The 7595-nt window shown below is 32.6% G+C and overlaps 2 long non-coding RNA genes across 2 annotated transcripts; one reads left to right on the plus strand and one right to left on the minus strand.

The window, feature by feature from the left end:
- The first annotated feature begins 2537 nt into the window (after positions 1 to 2537).
- LOC106059745 (uncharacterized) lies at positions 2538 to 4527 on the plus strand. The gene is made up of 3 exons (XR_008779685.1): positions 2538 to 2754; positions 3979 to 4046; positions 4392 to 4527. It is a non-coding gene; the product is annotated as an uncharacterized LOC106059745 (long non-coding RNA).
- Positions 4528 to 5139: 612 nt separating this feature from the next.
- LOC129928078 (uncharacterized) lies at positions 5140 to 7586 on the minus strand. Its single transcript, XR_008779684.1, has 3 exons — positions 6688 to 7586; positions 6110 to 6211; positions 5140 to 5280 (listed from the first exon to the last, which is right to left on the minus strand). It is a non-coding gene; the product is annotated as an uncharacterized LOC129928078 (long non-coding RNA).
- Positions 7587 to 7595: the final 9 nt, after the last annotated feature.

Here is a 7595-nt window from a genome sequence, read left to right on the forward strand (position 1 = left end):
CATTGTGTAAGTGTCTGGATTGAATGTCATTTGTTTAATTGTGTACTTTGAAAATGCCGCTTTACATTCTGGCAACAGCTGCTGTCCTCACATTTCAGCATTGTATTCACTTTGTTGTAGGATTTGATTGCATGAAAGAAAAAATATGATTGTTTAAGCTTTTTATGTATTTTTGTATATTTATATTGTCATTTTAACCTTTTATAATATTCATTTTATAACCAGTTTGAGTTTTTTTAAAGTTTTAATATTCATATATACCTATATGTTTTAGGGGCCATAATAAAGAATAATTGGGCCCTTTCTTTTTTTAACAATTTAGTGCTACCTTTATGAAATCATTTTACAAAAGAGTTCTATTTAAACCACTGTGTTGTTTGATAAATAACATATTTACTTTTTTCACCCTTTAATACAGAGAGAGAGAGAGAGAGAGAGAGAGAGAGAGAGAGAGAAAGAATACATAAAATCAATATCACAATTTTTTTAAACAAAATTAGTCCTGTTAGTCCTCTTGTATCAAAGAAGACAGGAAGTGATCATCTTAACTGAGTAGCTTTACTTATCAGCACAAATCATAAATTTAAAATGTTGCTCATTTGTTAACATTGCAATGAAAAACATTTTTGAAAATGTCCATATCCGATTGAGAGTTATAACAATGATCCCCTATTGGCAACCTAAGAATTACATAATAGCAAGTAATTTTTCCTTTCAGAAATTAAATAGCTACCATGCTGAGTCCATTTTTAAAATGAATGTGAACATTTTAAGGGCAATCTTGATCTGTGTTCCTAGCAACCAGTGTATTGTAATTTCTTCAATTGACATCGGCTTGTTGTTATAAATCAATACACTTTGGACTACTGGATAGTTTGTCCAATTCTTCCTTTTTCATTATATGAAAGTTTGTTTTAGGCAATTTTCTTATATTAAGAAGCACAATTTGTATAAAATGGAATAATGGACAGGGGTAAACTGTTTGAAAAGAAATTATTGATTCCCATATTAACTGTGTGAGTGTAACTGTTGCTGAGTTGTGTCACATCAAGATGGACCGCATAATTAAATAAGGAATTTATTCTCAACAAACCTTTACAGATGTTACTTCAGAAAAGATTATGTCCAATCCATATCAATGTTAACCTTGTTAATCTTGTTGATTAGAGACTTTGACTCTAATATGATTAAAACAACCTTTACTTTAATTAGTATAAATACAATTTAAAAAAACAACAATGCAATAGTCAACACAGCTTTACAGATGTTACTTCAATAAAGATTCGAATAAGAGATTGAGCCTTTTCAAAACAATTAGATTATAAGACTTAGGACAGGGGAGGCGCGGTGGCTGAGCGGTAAAGCGCTTGGCTTCCGAACCGGGGTCCCGGGTTCGAAGTTCGAATCCTGGAATTTTCTACTTTGGAATCTTTGGGCGCCTCTGAGTCCACTCAGCTCTAATGGGTACCTGACATTAGTTGGGGAAAAGTTAAGACGGTTGGTCGTTGTGCTGGCTACATGACACTCTTGTTAACCGTAGGCCACAAAAACAGATGAACTTTACATCATCTGCCCTATAGACCACAAGGTCTGAAAGGGAAACTAGTTAGGCCAGGTTCACATCTAACTTTACATTCACTTTCACCTATCCTTTGATCTGCTGGACCGTTGGGGCACTACACAAGATCTGTCAACCTTCTTTCTCCATTCTTATCTCTCATTTGTCTTTGATATAATTTCATTTGGATGTTCTTTCTGAAAATATTAAAGCCTGCCTGGGTGGACCACTTTGGGGGCCGATTTTAAGTTTGTTTTTCTCCACAAACTGTCTTTTGTAACCTTGTTAAAAATGTACTTGTTTTTTTTTCAAAATTGTACAAACCAATTTCTAAGCACTTTTAAGTGTACAAAAACGTCTTTAATTTTCTTTGGCAAAATCTCATATGGCGTCATCACGTGTTCCCGATCTCTCGCCGTTTTTTTCTTTTCATTTTCCTCCTTTTGATTGAGATAAAGCGCTCGGCTTCCGAACCGGCACCCCGGGTTCGAGTCCTGGTAATCTTTAGGGCGCCTCTGAGTCCCCACAGCTCTAATAAGTACCTGACATTAGCTGGGGAAAAGTAAAGGCGATTGATCGTTGTGCTGGGCACATGACACTCTCGTTAACTGTGTGCAACAGAAATAGATGAGCTTTACGTCATCTGCCCTAAAGATCGCATGATATGAACGGAGAACTTGACTTTTTTTTCAAATTTAGCTTCTATTATTGTTTCGCCACCTCATTATTTCATATCACTTTCTCTTCTTTTCGACTCATACTGACTATAGTCGCCACTATAGAAACAATAACTATACAATCTTCCATGTTCATAAGCTCTTCACTAGCAAAGTGGTTACCGTGTTCGCTTAAGAACCCTGAGAAGGCTTCTGCCATGAGTTCGAATTCAGGTCGTTCCCCCTTTTTTTTATTTTTATAAATGCTTTTTTATTGCTAGTCTAGACATATTACAGATTTTATAACATGGCTGATCCAAACCATAGACTATATATTACATGGACTGCCAACTCTACGCACTAAGCCTATATTTTTCAATAAACAAGTCCCGTTCACAGAGGCGTCCTTGGTTGCAAGGTAAATTGACTTCCGGTAGATTTTTTTTACTATATAAAGAAACCATTCCCGAAGATTTTATACCACCACTTTTACAGCAAATCATGAATGGAAACTGAACTGTTATAGAAGATGTTACAAAGGTAAGTGTGCACAAATCAATTTCTGACTTAGATCTATAACTGTAAAGCTTTATAACTGATTTTCTTAGCCAGTATAGACTAATTAGCCAAGCCTGTATTTCGTGTATTTTCTTGTTTACGACATTGAATTGAGGTTCTTGTGAGAGCATAGCCTATATATATATATATATATATATATATATATATATATATATATATATATATATATATATATATATAAACCAAATAGTAAGACTTATTCAGAAGGATAACCCGGTATATTTAGATCTATATGCTCTTACTTTAATAGGCTAAAATGACCTTACGTTTATAAGTTTTAAAAAATTCCTATATTGTGTGTAGGCCTAAAGTAAAGGTAATAAGTCTAGATGTAAAGTTTTCTCCGAGTTGAAAAATTTAATAAAAGTATGTTTGGCCTATATATGGTGTCGATGATAAAATAGAAAAAAGTACATTCTGTGATGTTTTATGGCAAGTTAATATAACACAGTGCAGGACAGGCCACTGTCCTGTTGCCTCATGTTTCTCACGGCTATGGCCAAATTTCGAATCCCGGTGCCCCCGTGCCTCATATTCTGTTTGACTGCCCCAGACTTGCTGATCTCCGTCTCAACAGGTCAGAGAAACCAACAATTCTCGACCTGTATGGTGATATGTAGGCTATGCACTACGCAATACAGCAGGGTTTCTGTCCAGGGCTTTTGCAAGAGAAGATTTGAGCCTCTCAAGCCCTCACTCAAATGCGAACGGTAATGAAAGCCGCATCGTCGTCAAACATCAGTTCCCTAATCAGGACATGTCGTCTCCTCGTTTTGGTCAAGCCAGTTTAAGAAGCCTTCCATCCGATCTACTGTGGATATATACTCCATCTTCCAAGGCGCTATGAGAGTACTGACGAAACAATTCCGAATAGTGTTGATGGCCAAAACCCATCCTTGTTTTACCCTGCTCTTGATAGATAATACCGGTACCTAAAAGTCTTAGAGGAAGAACTGTCAAACTTTACAGTTCCTATCATGTGAAGCTGACAGTAGTTTCATTAGCTTATTTGGACAGACAATTTTCACTAGTAAAAACCACTTCTGCTTAGTGTGAGCATATTGCTAAATGAAGTTCATATTTCTATTACTTTCTACTCAAGTCACCCAAGAGAAATTTTATTTTAAAGCGAAAACTTTTTATAATGCATTTTTCGTTGTTTTTGTTTGTTTTTTTTTACTAAAGGAGCATACTACTTCCAAAAACCTGATTTGATTGTCACTAACTTTCAAATTGAAAGGGATCTACTAAAAGTGAGATTTTTTTTTTACTTTCTCCAATAACATTGTGTTATCAATACATGTGTTATCAATACATGTATCACTTTAAATTACTTGCAATTGTGAAATAATAGGTAAAAAATCTCCTTAATTACATGTTATATTTAATCCTATGCATAAATTTATTAACATTAAAAAAAAAATCATTAAAACAGGCCTAATTGTAGAGAAAAAATTATTTCTTGTGATTGCATTGATATCAGCTTTAAAGATGCTGTCCATTGTTGTAACATAAAGTAGTCTTACATTTTTTATTAGCAAATATATATATTTATAACATGTCTAAACTAGTTTGAATTTCTTTTCTTTTTTTCTCAGCTGCTCATGAATTTTGAGATTTTACAGCTAATAGAGGAACAAATTTTATCTGCTTCCACTTAGACAAACATTTGTAATGAGTAGAAGATCTTTGTCATTTAGAGTATCATGTGTCATTGACTTATGAAAACAAAATGCAACAGCAAATTATCAGTCCACACTTCAAGATGAGGAAAAGAACAGAATAAGCTACATTCATGGATGCATTATTTTTACAAAAATGTATAGTCAACCCAGTCATCACTCCATTTTTTTTATGAAGCCAGTTACAGTTACCATGAAGGGATGAAATTTCAGATAATATTCTGTTTGTTTTATGAAATGAGAATAGGCCTACATCAGAAATTGAAATGGTCATCTTCAGTATTTAATGTTTCATCTAAAAATGATAAATATTTTAATACATATTTGATGTACAAACAAATGAAAACCATTCAAACACTTTTTTTTTGTGAAGTATTAACTTATTATTATAGACTTTTTACAGGAATGTATCTTAAGCTTGACTGAAAGAGAAAGTTCCTATAATTTAAATAATAAAATTAAATAGTCAGAACATGTAACTAAAAATTGAATAATGCTAACATTTAATGACAAGTGAATATTGTAATGATGTGCTTTCTATTTTAATAATAATAATAACAATAATATTAGTAAGAACAATATTATCTTCACTTTCTTAATATTATAAACACAATATTTCCTGAAAAGATTTTTTTAAATTATAGAAATAATGCTCAAGTCTTCAGAAATGGTAGTTTTCAGAATCATCAAATCAAGGACAACATAGTATTCATGAACTTCCAGCTATCAGCAAGCTACTAGCAGGTATTATGGAGCACATTCTCCTTCAACTCAGAGGATCACAGGCACTGGACAAATTCTAGTACTGTTGATGGAATAGAAACAACATACATTAAATTCATAACAAGTCACCAATTCAATCTCAGTTTCATATAGTACCAAACTTCCATATGTTCAAGTCCTTTATGGATAAAATCATTTTAAATCAATTCTGAAAACATCTAACAAAACACTTCCTTAAAGAGTATATTAGGAGTATAGTAAAGTATATTAAAATATATTATGAAACAAAAATATTACACAAAAAAAGGAATAGTATAATAACAATATTTAATCTTTGACATTATATTCAGTAATATTATGAAAATTTAATGAATCATTTAAATGCACTTGAAAGTGAAGGGAACAGATTTTTGAAAAATTCAGGAAATTTTCTGCACAATCATGCTGAGGTAACCCAAATAAAGAGAGTCATTGAATATTGTACTGAGTGTTTGAAACATAATTTTTTACTGCATACATTAAAATATGAACATATCTTTGCAAATTTAAAGGGAGAATTTGAAGACTGCTTTTATTCTTTTTGCACTAAGATAAAAGTATTAAATTTTAAGCTGCCCTACTTACTGGAAGGAGGCCTGGTGGTTTAGCGGTAAAGCGCTTGGCTTCTGAACCGGGGACGGGGTTCAAATCCTGGTGAAGACTGGAATTTTAAATTTGAGTCTGAGTCCACTCAGCTCTAATGGTTTCCTGACATTAGTTGGGGAAAGTAAAGGCAATTGGTCATTGTGCTGGCCATATGAAAACCCTCGTTAACTGTAGGCAACAGAATGGTCAGAAACAGATGACCTTTACATCATCTGCCCTATCGATCACAAGGTCTGAAAGGGAAACTTTACTTTTTTTTTACTTACTCGTAGGAAGAGTTTCTGGCATAACAAGTGAGTTTTGTGGCATTCATTCTATTGATAAACTCTTAGGAATAAGAAAGCATCATTTCTTCTTGAAATATACATCTGCGGAAAAGAAAAGAACAATTGCTTTTAATGTGAGCAATAATAAAATTCTAATTAAATTTTAAAAATCTCCAAAATAATTATTGTGACTTAGTTCAAAGAATTATGTAAAGACTTTCTTTAAGCATTTTCTCAACTCATCTGACATCCTTTTCCACCAAGATAACTGGTTAATCTGTACTTCTAATTGAGAATTGTTGCATAATATATTTAATTCTTATGCAAGAAAGTATAATTTGAAGAAACACCTTAGATAACAAAAGGGTGGTATTGGCCTGCATGAGCCAATTATCACTTTAAAAATACCCTGCACAGGCTGGAGGGAATATAATATTTTTTATTTACAACATAACAACAATATTATGTAAATATTCACCTAGAAAATTAGCTTTAAATAAAATAGCACATGGATTTTTAAAATTAAAATAGACTTACATAACGTTTAAAAATAAATTATTAATTACTTAAAAACTTACTGTTAAATGTATTTATACAGCTTCTGGCACTTTGTGCAAACTCCTTTGAAAACAATAAGAACATATTGTGGCCGTATCTGGGTAAATACTTGAATCCACACATTGAATGGTAGCAATTAGAGCCCTTTGGGTACCATTCAACATCCTTTGTTTTCTTCTTTGGTAGTTAAGAGAAAAGTTAAGATCTAGGTCTACAGTGAATAAATAGCACAATTTGGTACCTACTGGAATGTGTGAGAATAATGAAAAAAGAAAATAGAACCAATTAGAATGTCTAGTTAGACTAGTTCAATCTAGTACAGTTGTTTATATCTAGGCAAGATATGAGTTGTGATCAAAAGAGCTAGATCCAGTACATGAGTAGGGCCTATGTTAATGGGCAATGGCTGTAGACAGAGTATTGCTCATGAGAAACATTAAATCTGTAGTGTATTAGCATTGTATAAGAATAGATCTAGATACAGATTCTAATTCTAGATCTTATAACTATTATAAGTATAAAGAGTCTAGGGCTATTATAATATTATTTTATATAAAATATAGATATAAACTAGATATAGATCTAGATTAGAGTCGTTAGTAAAGATAAAGTAGATCTTCAAATAGTTTAAAGAACGATCTGTGACACTGTGAGCCAAGCACTTCCCTACTTCCATTCATGATTCACATATGAAGAAGCTAGATCTATGATATGGCTAAGAGTAAGACGAAGTTTAAGTTAACAAGTCAGGAAGTCAGATTAATGATTAATCATCATGTTGATCATGCCATGATCATCTAGACTTAACATTTATCCTAGATCTAGTCTAGAGTCGACTAGAGCTAAATTCTATATAATAGGGGGCCTATATAGATTCTATATCTTGATTCTCTGGGTTTATCTGACACACAAACGAAAAAGATGATGA

Source organism: Biomphalaria glabrata, chromosome 9, assembly GCF_947242115.1.
Source record: "Biomphalaria glabrata chromosome 9, xgBioGlab47.1, whole genome shotgun sequence".
Classification (NCBI taxonomy): domain Eukaryota; kingdom Metazoa; phylum Mollusca; class Gastropoda; family Planorbidae; genus Biomphalaria; species Biomphalaria glabrata.